Here is a 13,306-nt window from a genome sequence, read left to right as displayed (position 1 = left end):
AAAGTTGATAGCAAGTTAGGAATCTTGTATAAGAAATCCATGACAGCCAGTCGTTAAATTGTCAACGGTATCGCTTCCAGGAGTAAGGCAGAGGTTGGTTAATGGGTGGCGTTCGTTCGCGCAAAACGCGCGACACTCGGCTATGTCGAGTGTTTACCTACTCTAGGAGAGAACTTAGGATATAGGCAGTGGGTAGGGTAAAATCAATGCGCGGGTTAGATGACGGCGAGTCAGAAGAGAACGACGGTGTAAAGGTGTGAGAGAGCGGGACGAGATGATATCGATGAAGCTACAAGGGTGAGAGGATAGACTGCCGTGCGACAAAGTGAAAAAGCTGAGAATAAGAGCGAGAGAGAGAAAGGGTGAGAGGAAAAAGGAAAAAAGAAAGAAAGAAAAAGACATGATAGCAGCGGAGAAGAGAAGAGAACAGGCAAGAAAGAGCCTGTCAAATCGGAGGGTGAGAGATGAGAAGAGAGAAATGGAAAAAGCAAGAAGAGCAAGAGAGTAAGCCGTGAGAACCGAGAAAGTAAGCCGTTGGATAGGCTGCGTGTAGTGGTGTAGGTTGTAGGTTGTACAGCGTAAGGTAGGATGAGGGATTGATAGGCGGGTAGGGTGGGTAGGTAGGTAGGTAGGTAGGTAGGTAGGTAGGTAGGTAGGTAGGTAGGTAGGTAGGTAGGTAGGTAGATAGGTAGGTAGGTAGATAGGTAAGTTGGTAGGTAATAGGAAGGGACCGAGCGATGGAGAGGGTGGTGCGAGAGGCGCGGAACAGAAGGGCGCAGGATCGTCGTCGAGTAGTTCGTCCATCGTAGTCGTTGTCCTCGTCGTCGAGGATGGTCTCGACGCTTTGTGAAAGGGAATGGAAAGTGTGGAGGGCCAAGCGGTCCTGCAGAGAGCGGTAGCTCTCTCTCTCTCTCTCTCTCTCTCTCTCTCTCTCTCTCTCTCTCTCGTTCTGAAGGTTGTCGTTCTGACACACTGCTCTATATTCTATCGACCAACACAGACCAGCATCCGAGCCACCCATCCTCTTCTCTTTTCCCTTTCTCCGCTTCGCCCTCCATCCTTGCACGAGTTCATCACCGGCAGTGTCGCCGCTGCTGCTGCGATTCACCCTCTACGTGCGGTGATAATCGCCGATGCATACGTTCGTAATGCCCCCGGCGACCCGAGAAACGTTGTTTCTGTTTCGTTAGCGTGAATGGATCGGTACTTTGAGCGACTTTACGGCCGACATGGATTACAAGCCGGCAGTAAGAGTCGCTATCTCACTGAGAAATGTGTGCATTGGCGATAATTGCGAAATCGTTATTATGTGTATTGCGATTTCAATAATTAAATATTAAATAGAACAATTTTATTACTTTTGCGATTTCCTGCTTTGCTCGATACAAAATTAGTATGTATAGAGCCAAGCACAAATGTTGAACGATGGTGCACAAATGTTGCACGAAAACGTAAAGCGGAAAAATCGTTCTATTTAATATTTCATTATTGAAATCGTGATGCACACATTGACGATTTCGCATGTAATATGTATATATAAATATTTTTCCAAATTATATACAAAAGAATGTCATTGTATGTTAATTCGATTCGATCAGCCAGATTGATAACGAGAGATAATGGTATATTTTGCATAGAAAAGTGTTTCTGTAACGAATAATTACGATATCTTAAAATAGTTTCGTCATTCAATAGGAATTTAGTCAAACAGTATTTTGAGTATTTTCTTAAACATTCCGAGACCTCTTCCAAGATTCGATCTATCTATATAATTCTCTTCAGCGCGTTCTCCATTGACAACTAGAAAAGACGTAACTAGATAGAACGCTATGGGCATTGGGAATGGATGTCTCTCTCCTTATTGGGTCAACCGGTATATGCACATCGATGCTTAAGAGGCCGCAGATATCGAGGCAGCCTCCGTTGCTCGAATCACAAGGGCTTACAGTTCCCAGATAAACACTTTACCGACGGTTTTCAATGTGTTCGTATATCGATTTCAACGTCTTGTCGCATCCGACAACGTTGTTCAACTAACAGAAACTAACAATGGATAAATTCGATCCTCGAATTATTCAAAGATGTGAATTCGATGATAACGAGATGATTGCAATGGGCGTCTTGAAATTCATTCCGGAGAATTCATTATTATCGCTGCATTAATTACGCGGTATCAAGTGTTTAATTAATGCACTGATTGCTGCGTCACAAATATATAATAACCGTGTTTGCTCTATCAAGGTCGAAATGTATAATATTAGCCGCATATTTGTGATCCATTCAACAATGAATGCGTATTAATAAAATTGTTCAAATAAACTCTGTCTAAATATACATTTCTTTTTTTTAAGATGTGCAAAAAAATGCATAGGTATAATAATAGAGTGATTAAAAACCACATCAGAAAAAATGCGAATAGAAAGAAGAAAAAAGATTTGTTTTAGTGATATTTATAATTTAAGGATTCTATTAAATTACTTAATTAAATTTATCAAAACACGCGAGTGAAATAAATAGAAGCGTTATTTAAAAAAATATATTGTACATTCTCCTTCACATTATAAACGGAGAAGCGGAGATATCTTTATATGCTTTAATATAGTATCTAATATTTATTATCTGAAAATAAAATAAATCGCGAGCATGGAATAGACAGCAAACAATTTGCAGTAAAGTCGAAAATGACATTTTATTCGACCTATCCACTTCTAACGCTTTTCTATCGCGTAATGCTTGTCTTTCCTACATGTTACAACGATAGCTCGACTAGAAACCATCGTATAATCCCGGCTATATATCCAGCATCTTCATAAGCTACCCTACATTATCCTCTCTCCTGTATCATATCTGTATCATATTAGCCTTTATTTTTCGGATACCCGATTGCAAACTCATGGAGAAAACCAGGCAACTTCGGTGGTATCACGGCAGCTGTTGCTTTATCCGTAATACTCCGAATAGGGAGGAGGCAATTTACCTTACATGCGCTAGGATCTATCTCAAGCTATACAAGAGGTCGTATCTGTACATATAGCTGTCTATACCCCGTCTCGTACAGCTGGCCAGACTTAAAGTCTTTTACGAGAAAAAAGATATATATATGTATATATACACACACACACACACACATACACACATACATACACATTCACAAAATATACAATATATATAATACGTGTCATACTTTATCAGCATTGTCATATTTAAAAGATAGCGTAAATATATAAAATCTCAGGCATAACATAATTATGTTCAAAGAAGAGAGAGAAATAAATTTAAAATTTGATATGTAATTATTATCCGATTTCAAATACAGCAATGCTTAATTATTCTAGTTTATAATCTTTGTTAAAAGTTGCTACTACGCGGCAAAACTACGCAATATACTTTTTTGGCGTAAATTATATTAACGATGCGTCTTAAACAATGCCTAATGCTTAGGATCTAGGTCATAGCGGATTAGTATAACGATCTTGTTTGTCGCATTCGCAAAAAGATGGAGACCATAAATACTTGTTGGTTTGCCGGCTTCGAGGTTGGTTTGTACTACTGTATACGCTATGTGTAACAAAGAATATAAATATATATATATGCAGGTTCCATCAAAAATAGCCATCTCCTTTTATCTTTTAAATTAAAAGAGATAGATCATAACAAATATATATCAAATTAAATGGTTCAAACTGAATTCTATTATGAGCATAAAGTAGTTGATTACAAAAGCTATCTGTGAAGAGATAATTTTTTTATAACCGTGCTCATAATAGAGTTCAGTTTGAACCATTTAATGTGATATATATTTATTACGGTCTATCTCTTAGTTTTATCTTTAGTTTAAACGATAAAAACGCATATTCTCTCTGTTTTTTGCCAACTTGCGGTTGGCAGCAGTCGGGAGTAAAAAGGAGTGGCCCCTCTTTTGGTACGATATCGTGAATATATATGTATATACCTTAAAGAAAAATAATTTATGTCAAATATGATCTGCATTCGTCTTTTTATTTATCTCTAAAAATTTGCTTGTATAGAAGTTTTAGAGATATTAATATTTCACTTGTGAAGTAGCTTGCAGAAGCAAAAAATTAGAAAAAAACTTAAGAATTTGCGCGCGTAAAGATTTTTCAAAGCAAGTTCCGACAAAACGGGGTCGTTCAGCGATAACTTTGATCGCTTAATTATTCACGTAGAGACAAAGATTACGCAGCAATAACGAGAGCAGGCAGACAAGTCAAAGGCCGCCTGTGTGCTAGCGTCATTTACACGAGACTGCACTCGCAAATCAGCCTATGGGAAATTCTCGCTCCCAACTGCGTAAACAATTTCGCGCAAACAGTCTCGCTTCTGCCGCACTAGGTCGGCATCAGAGAAATTTGAGGCTGAGAGCTTTGGAAATTTGCTCGGGGCCTTTTTCCTTTAACTGGTCAATTAATAATTAAATAGATGTGATAATATTATAAACTTTATACCATCAAGCGAATTACTTAATCGATCAAAGGATATTTTACTCACACTTTAGTGCTAAAAACAAGATTGGATTAAGATGCTACGACAGTCACAGAAATTATAGCTGAAATTTTTGCAAAAAAACTATTACTATGACAATAATTTCTATAATTATCACGAATTAACGTACTTCAAGAATAAACATAAAGCCTCTTTTTTGCATAGCTATCTATTTCTGGAACAATTATCCTACGTGATTGTATTAGATTCAGTATATATATATATATATTGTGAGTATAGAATGGATACAAATATGTTATATAGATTATTACTTCACAGATACGTCAGTTAAACTAAAAAGTGACGAAATGCATGGGGTGGTTGCTTGTAACTAAATATGCTTTGTGACAACGAGAGCGACTAGTCTTGAGGGCCACTTATTCATTTGTCGGAGATTGTTGGACAGGTAATTAGTGGAGCAACGCGTCGCCCGTGGGCCTAATTATAAAAGGGATTCCTCTCGTTTGGCCCCTGTCGACTTCGATCTCACGAGGTCTGCCTTCCTCTGCTTGCTTTTCTTAAATCTTGCATAAACTCGCGTTGGAATGAGGGGAAAGCAGAAGATTTATGAATACTCAGGGGAAATATTCTTGCAAGGTCAGACACGCACAAAACACGATAACGTAAGACCAGAAATCGTTAATTAAATTAATAAAATATAACGGAAGAGTAAATTAATATAATGACATAATTGCGAAAACTCATAAAAGGCCATAATTCAAGTATCAAAATTGTATAAATATTTAATAAAAAGAATGTTTAAATTTGATTAAAACGTGTATTATATCGCAAAACAAAAATATAAAATATATTGTATTTATTGTCATAAAACGCACGATTGATAAAAAATCGTGAAAGCAAAAACTCATGAGTAACAAAATTTATAAAAATATTTGAAAACTATCTTAAATTCTTATAATTATTTTTCAACGAATAAAAAAAAATTACAATATTATAATATATGTATCTTTGCTGGATTTAAGAAGTTGCTTTATTAAAAAACTGATCGCCTTCTAATAATATGTTTTCTCTAACTTCATGTTCAATTTAAAGGGAATGAGAGAGAAAGAGAGAGAGGGAGGGAGGAGAGGACATAGAAATAGACAGAAATTCGACGCGGCAGGTGTACCTACAGCTGTGAGCGATTATGATGTATCGATCGTGATGTATGTATCGTGTGACCAAGCGTGAGATCCGGGCTTTATGTTCGTGTCACATCAACCTATCCTACAAGAAACTCATGTCTGCAGCTATGCTTGTATATACAGGATGGTCCCGAACGTTCCAGTCAGACTTTGAGATCTTACAGGAAATTTAGTTCTGAACAAAAAATTTCCTATAAACACGAAAAATACTTTCTTAAGAAATTATCGCTCAAAAACCTCTGATGCTAAGAAAGAGCAAAAGATGAAAAGACAATGAAACTTAATAAATTTCTTGAAAGAACGATAAAAATAAAAAATAAAAATCTTTTTCATTTATGAAAATGAAATAAATTTCTTTAAACTGAAATAGCACGTAATAGAGTAGAAAATGAATAAAGACGAGAAAAAACTAACTGTTCTCAAAATGTTCCCCCCTAGCTCCAATACACTTTCGGCATCGAGTAATGACCGATCTAGTCGCTTTACGGATTTCCTCCTGATTCAATTTTAAACGATCTAAGAATAAGTAACAAAAGCACTTTTTGTATGTTTGAAACTGATTATATCAAAATCAATGAAATGTACAACAATCACTTTGATCTCATTTGAAAGATAATTTAATTTTCTATAATTTTTGTTTCGGTACTTTTTGTTAAAAGACGCACATTTTCCATGATATTTGGAAGAATGTGTAAAATAATTACGATTTCAGAGGTTTTTGAGCGATAACTTCTTAAGAAAGCATTTTTCGACCCATGTTTATAGGAAATTTTTTGTTCAGAATTAAATTTCCTATAAGCTCACAAAGCCTGGCTAGAACGTTCGGGGACTCTCTATATATGTACATATTATATATTATCCGCACTAGCTTCAATCACTTTCGCATTTACATGACATTGGCTACGCCGCTTTGATCATTCGGGGCCCAAAGCTCGAGATGTAGATACATTCGGCTGCTTGCAATTTAATGGAAACGCAAGTGATTGATAGCGCCGTTCGGTATATCGAGACTTCAAAGCAACAATTTAGTCGCAGACAGGATTGTTTTCGGTATACAAGCGGGACTACTGATTCCTACAACATGTCATGCTCAGAAAGCTCGTTTTAAGCGGTAAATGAAGATTAAGTACAAATAGTTTCTGCAATTCTGGCAGATTTGCTATTTTAGGCAGTAACAAACGTTTTCTCATGACGAATGAAATCGGAGAGAGACAATAATAGAGAATTCCGAAATGCACGTTACAAAGTGAACGTATGCATATGAAAAGTTTCAAATTCTGCGCCATATAGTTCTAATACTGGAAGAATTGAAGTTTTCAATTTTCGAGACTATCCCAGTCAACTATCTCTGACATAATCCATCCCGCAAAATATTTGCATTCCTCGCGGGAAAAATCTGCATATCAAGAACCATGCGCGCTGTAAGAATTTACATCTTTTGAAGATCGACGCTTGGCCTATCGAGCTTCCTAGAACACACGCAAACACACACTGTTGAGAAATTCAAATTCTAATACCATCTCACGGAATCCACTTATGTCGACGAAATGTTTCATTCATCGCTACAGCGTGTGAGGCGGCACCGCGCCTTGAAAAGTCAAATTTATCTGGGTCATAGAATATTCAGATTTTTGCGCGTCTGAGTGCTTTCGCATCGGGCACGGGGGTCGTCCTTGAAATTTAATGCCCGTGTCAGAGAATTTCTCTCATAAGGGAGAACGTGCTTCTCATCTCTATCGTTTCGAATAACTCTTGCAATGTCGCGAATAAACTTTAACTTTTACGCGTCCGGAAGTTGGGCGTCGATCGCGCGATTCCTGTTCTAACCGCTCGTATATTTATTCTGGCGACCATATTTTGACATGCGGAGACTTTTTGATCCTCGCTGGTCGTGCCGTGTATTTACCTCGTGCGCTTAGTTCTCGGTAAATACGGTAAACCGAATCGCGCAAAAATAGAAAGAGATGTTGGCCAAAAAGTTTCAGGGACTTTGCCGGCGCCCGCATACTCCGCTCTTGACGAAGAAGATAAAATCTCTGCTTTCGCACTCCACTTACGGCATCAAACCATCATGCTCGCGAACTTCTCACAAGACCGTAAATATGTATTTTGTCGCTGTTATAGGCACATATATCCTCATCATATCAAATATCCGCAAATCGATACGCGTATCACGCACGCGATTGTTTGCTCTAATTAATTATCAGCTTAATCTTTGAGAGAGAGAGAGAAAGAGAACACGTCTTATTTATTATTCAACATCACTTACATTGAGGCTCGTACACGAGATGACATAGTATACAGAGACAACATACTCGATTATCCCGGCAGACAATCCCTGGCGCGATACCAGGCTAAATTGCGAAAAGTGGGCCGGCCACAAGGGCCGAACATAAATCACCATTAAACGGGCCGAAGTGAATTTCGACATTATGGATAGCCGTGATTTAAATAAAACGGATCGGTGCACGGGATCGTGGTCTTGTACAGGTTTGTGTAGTCCGAAGTCCCGAAAATCCGAGTCGTATCCCTGCGCACCGTCACCACCCGACCGAAATGATGAAGATGCTGCGGTGTTCTCTAACCGCGTCCCCCGGGAGTTTCTGCTTTTATGACGGATTATAAATCATTTCGGGGATTCGTCGGCGACCGGTCTCTTACCCTCGGAATCGTAGTCGCAACTTTCGGCGAGCAAATATACGCGCACTTTCGAGATAATGTATCGCCCGTGCAAAGTTAATTCCTAACGAATTGGTACTACGATATGGTCTCTCGGAGAAGCCCTTGTTGGATTTCGCGAGCTTCGGTAATCAGCTGTCTTACGAGAATGGTGGAATTTATTGATCGCTCGCCATAATTTTCAAGCGTGTCTTTTTAAAAAATAAGCGTATTATATTTTATAAAAAGCGTATTTATTCTATAAAACTAGTAGTATAAGAAAATTTGCATAAAACTTCACATATTTATATATGTACAGTTATATTGTATATAATTATTTATATAATTTATGTCAAAAAAGATTTTTTTTTTTTAATATCCCGATGTAGAGAAATATCGATATACATTAAAAATCATATTACATTTAGTATATCAAAATTAATATTAAACTCTAGTATATGATGATACTATTAATATTAATACTAATATTAATATTAATATTAATAATATAGCCTTGACTTATATTTAAGCAACGAGGGTCAAACGGACATCAAATTATTAATCCAACGACGGCTTTCATCGAAACATACACGCACAAACATTAACCTTTTACAATTTATACTAATTTACTATATATATATATATAAATAATAATTTTATTAATATATATAATAAATAATTATAATAATTATATGCATACGCTAGTGGATTGTATGAACGAACAAATATAGATTCAAATAATGTGGTCATCATGCGAGTCTTTGTAGATACGTGACCTAAATTAATTTTCTATATTAAAAAATCAGTTAATAATAAAAATCCATTGCTACTACATTATCTGAATCATGAATGCTTAACGAGTTATGCTAGATAAAGTAATGTCTCTGAAAAGGATAAAAAAGTAAGGGGATAAAATATTTAGATATTTCCATATATTATCAATTTTTCAGAAGTAAAACGATATGACGTATATAAAAAATACAAAATAGACTAACACACTATAATATTTCACTTATTTACATTATTGTTTTTACATAGTTTATAAAAATTTTATGATAAGCTCTCGTGAATGATATATATCTATATTTATGCATTAAATAAAGTTTAAAAACAAATATTTGATTTTATCAATAATACTTCCTACGTCACGGTTTTCCCAGTTACAGTAACAATATCCATTTGTAAAATATTTTTGACAAATCCTTTTTCACTCGAATGATACTGTGCGCAAACAATAATCCTGGATTTTTAATCCTACGATTTTGATCTCCGTGTTAGATCGCAACGACACTTGTCAAGTTTGTACGATCAGTCGTCCTCCAGTAAAATCACAATTTTTTATTCGGCCCATAATGAGGGGGCCACTAGTAATTATACAACGTAAAACGTGCGCACCTTGTTGAGTCCTGAATTATAACCATGATAAAACACAATAGTTGGATTGTAATTATCAGACAGGCCAATATCGCGATATACGCGAAAATATTGCGGACGAAATTAAATTTTGGTGCGAAATCAATGCAGTTTTATTATCAACTGTAATGTAATTTCAACAGCCCTGTCACCGCCACGCCTGATTTTGCTCGTACACGCATAAAGAGCGCGATTTCGAATCCAAAAAAATATACATGAATTCCAAATAGAAGACAAATCTCACAGCGAAAATGTTTCCTTCGATTAATACTTGTGTATGCCCGCGCGTACGAGAAATGGCGCGGTTGCAAGTTCGAGAATCGATATCAACGTTATAGGCGGCGTCTCTGCTCCGTTGCGGCGCAATACGCGCAATGTAAAAATCTCGATATCCGACAGCCGTGGTGCTCAACCGGTGACAGTAAAACGCCGAGCCGACGCGTTAAGTGAACACGTTGCAAGCGTAATCCACGGCGAAACATTCTGAAATTTTAACAAAGACTGACTTACGCCCTCTCTTCGACGTTTTTCCGTCCGCGATGCTTTCTGGGGCATCGATCGCAGATTACTTCGTTGGAACTTCGAAAGCGATTACTACGCGAAGCTAGGGGATATTTTGTGTGAGTGAACGCGGAAGACTCAAAGCTATTTCATCGACAATGATTTATTAACTGTTTTCGAGAAAATATTTTACAAGGGTAGACTAGGGTGCTGTGTATCCCAGATGTGATCGCGAAGAATAATGCAGAAATTTATATAAATCGTGCATGTATTATTAAAAGCGCGTGACATTAATAAATATAATATTGACTAGGAAAATATTTTGTTCTTTATCTAAATATTTGTTGAGATATGAAACTTAATAAATTGATCGATTTAATTTTCTTTCTCATTTAGCTCAACAATCTACATTATGTTACCCTTGTCATAAAAATATTTATATTTTACTATATTTTTAGCATTAATATCTAGTGACAATTCACATTTCAACAATTCATGTGCATCATCTCATTGACGAATGCTTCACTGACTTAGTCTGACAATCGATCGCTATTATTATTGACTAAAGTTCGACTTTAGTATCGATCGAACATTAAGTGATGTTAATGCTTTATTAATCTTCAAAGCCAGATGTGCTTGGTACGTGATATAAAAGCACAGCGTATTCGATGCAGCATGATAAAACTATATTTTTCAATCATAAATAAGTTCAAATGTGTGTGACACAAATCGATAATCACATTATAAAAATTCCAAATTAAAATTTATAAATCACAAAACAACAATTAATATTTGTTTATTCATTCGAAGATTCGAAATCCTCGCGTTTAAAAAGTCTTGTTAAAAGTTTAATTGCAATATTAAAGAGCGGAAAAGAAATCGTACACGTATAAGTGATGCGTTACTCGTTAAAACAGAACATGGCGAGCTGTTTTGAAGAACAATCTCTCTTGGAAAAATTCTCGGAGAGCGCCCTTCGCCAGCATCCTAGTAATTGAGAAACAGCCATCGGCCGCCGTAAAGCGTAACGTAGAAAAATACGCAGTGCCCGCGGCAGTTTCGCAGAGAGGCTTTTTCCCGTTCGTCCGAAAATAACTCACGATCGGTTGGCGATCGGTAAGGGATGCGAGGTTAAGGGAGAAATCCAGAAGCCTTCTCTGAAATCTAACCCCTCCGAGAAGATATCTTGCGCGAGACCGGCGATAAATCGAATGACTTATTACCGCGGGCTGTGTAATCTCGGACTCACGAAGAAATGTGTGAGCTACACCGTCGAAAATAGATACGTCACCGGCCGCGGACTGGATTCACCGAGTACGAAAAACACGACGAAATGAATTTTACATTAGCATCAGGCTGAAGCTAACAGATTCTCCATCGAAATTATATCGGGATATATACAATAGCAGAGAGCGGAGAAGGAAAGGAGAGGTTGCCCATCGTTCTCTACTTACTACGCTGTGATTGATTTACGACTGGCATAATGCAACCAGGATGAAAGTGAATCGATCAATACGGATCGCAGTAAATTGATAACGAAAAAATAATGCGGATGAAATTTTTTGATTATTTCATAAAAATAAGGATCGCTGATAAAAATAGGCGAGATGTAAAATTACGAGTTAGTTACATTACGCATTATACTGTACATTACGATAGTATCATAGTTCTATTTTCACTTGATGTGGATGCAAGAAAATTACGACATCCAATTGATAGCGTTACTTGGTGATAAAATATTTTATACGTTGGATATATTGTCAGAGAATAATGATCGAGAAGATGTACACATATCTCCCGTAAAAATTTGTCGAAGCACTTAATGCTTCGGATCGTCTATACCGGAAAGATTTTATCGTTTTCTTCGGGCGACCTTTAACACATGAGCGATGATGGCGAAGGGTTATTAATGTTCCCACTTCGTCTCAACGAACCAATAAATTTCAAGTTTAAATCCAACGATTTAACTTTACCGTTGCTATCAAACGATCACGCAAGTTCAATCGTCGCATGATATTTCGCGCTAGAATGTTTATCGCGAAATTTTGATATTTCTGTTGATTTATAACTCTGCATATTTTCTCATTCAAGTAAAGCCACGTGTAATTTCCTAACCGTGTTCGTTTGAGGTATACGTTGATGACAGATTGGAATTAGAAAAACAATTCCAATGTTAAAAATTTCTGATATTAAAAAATATATTGCTTTATTGAAATATATACGTAGATATATATCTTTCTTTTTGTTTTCCAAATCTAGAGTTAATTAGAGAGAGAGAGAGAGAGAGACTGAATTCTCAAACATCTTTTGCCATATTATTTGATTTTTATTTCACAATTTTAGCTCTGAGTTTTATAGCACGATTAAAAAATCTCGTCAATTTTCTCGAAAAGCGCGACAAGTTCAATTCCCAATAGTGTAAATCCGTTACCGCGGCGGAGATTAACGTGTCGTAAAATCTGAGGTGAAGCCAACATTGGCCACGTCGAAACTTCGCTGCCCGCGACGCACACGTCGATGTTTTTCCGAGGGAGTTCCTCAAATCGTGCGATTTAATTCCGACCGAGTCGTACCGCGCATGGCTGCGAAACTTCGTTGACTGAACGAAATGCAGTTTTGTCGCGGTCGAGCGCCGATGCAACGTGATGGCAGATCGCACCCAGTTATACCGCAGTTGTAGTGATTCTATTATACGTTGCACTGTTGCCGAGCGCGTCGCCCGTAATTATGATTGACGAACCGATTTATTATACACGTACATACGTAGTGGCACTTTTAGCGTAATCAGTCACGCGTAAATTATATAAACGCGAGCATATACCTTCCATATGTACATAAACGCGTGCAGGTATAGCGAACAAAGCATGGAATACAGTTGTTATTTTACAAGCAGCTAAAGCTACATATCTAAGTTAACATATGATGGCAATTAGCGGTCACTATTGCTATTATCTCAAAAATAATTTTTTATTATATTCGATACGTGCGCGACTAATTTTATCGATGTGAACGATATTAATGATTTTCTACCGCATTTAACGTGCTGATCGTTTAAGTGTCTGTAGCAAAGATGACGTTGGAATATA

The 13,306-nt window shown here is 37.0% G+C and overlaps 1 protein-coding gene across 10 annotated transcripts in view; it reads right to left on the bottom strand.

Moving 5' to 3' along the window:
• Positions 1-13,306, bottom strand: part of Nachralpha6 (nicotinic acetylcholine receptor alpha6) — a 223,693-nt gene that overhangs the window by 192,133 nt on the left and 18,254 nt on the right. The gene's annotated exons all lie outside the window — the stretch shown is intronic.

Source organism: Polyergus mexicanus, unplaced genomic scaffold (genome assembly GCF_030449975.1).
Source record: "Polyergus mexicanus isolate NDT 795.1 unplaced genomic scaffold, iyPolMexi1.0 SCAF_12, whole genome shotgun sequence".
Taxonomy (NCBI): domain Eukaryota; kingdom Metazoa; phylum Arthropoda; class Insecta; order Hymenoptera; family Formicidae; genus Polyergus; species Polyergus mexicanus.
Note: the sequence above shows the minus strand (reverse complement) of the source record. Positions and strands in the feature narration are given on the sequence as shown.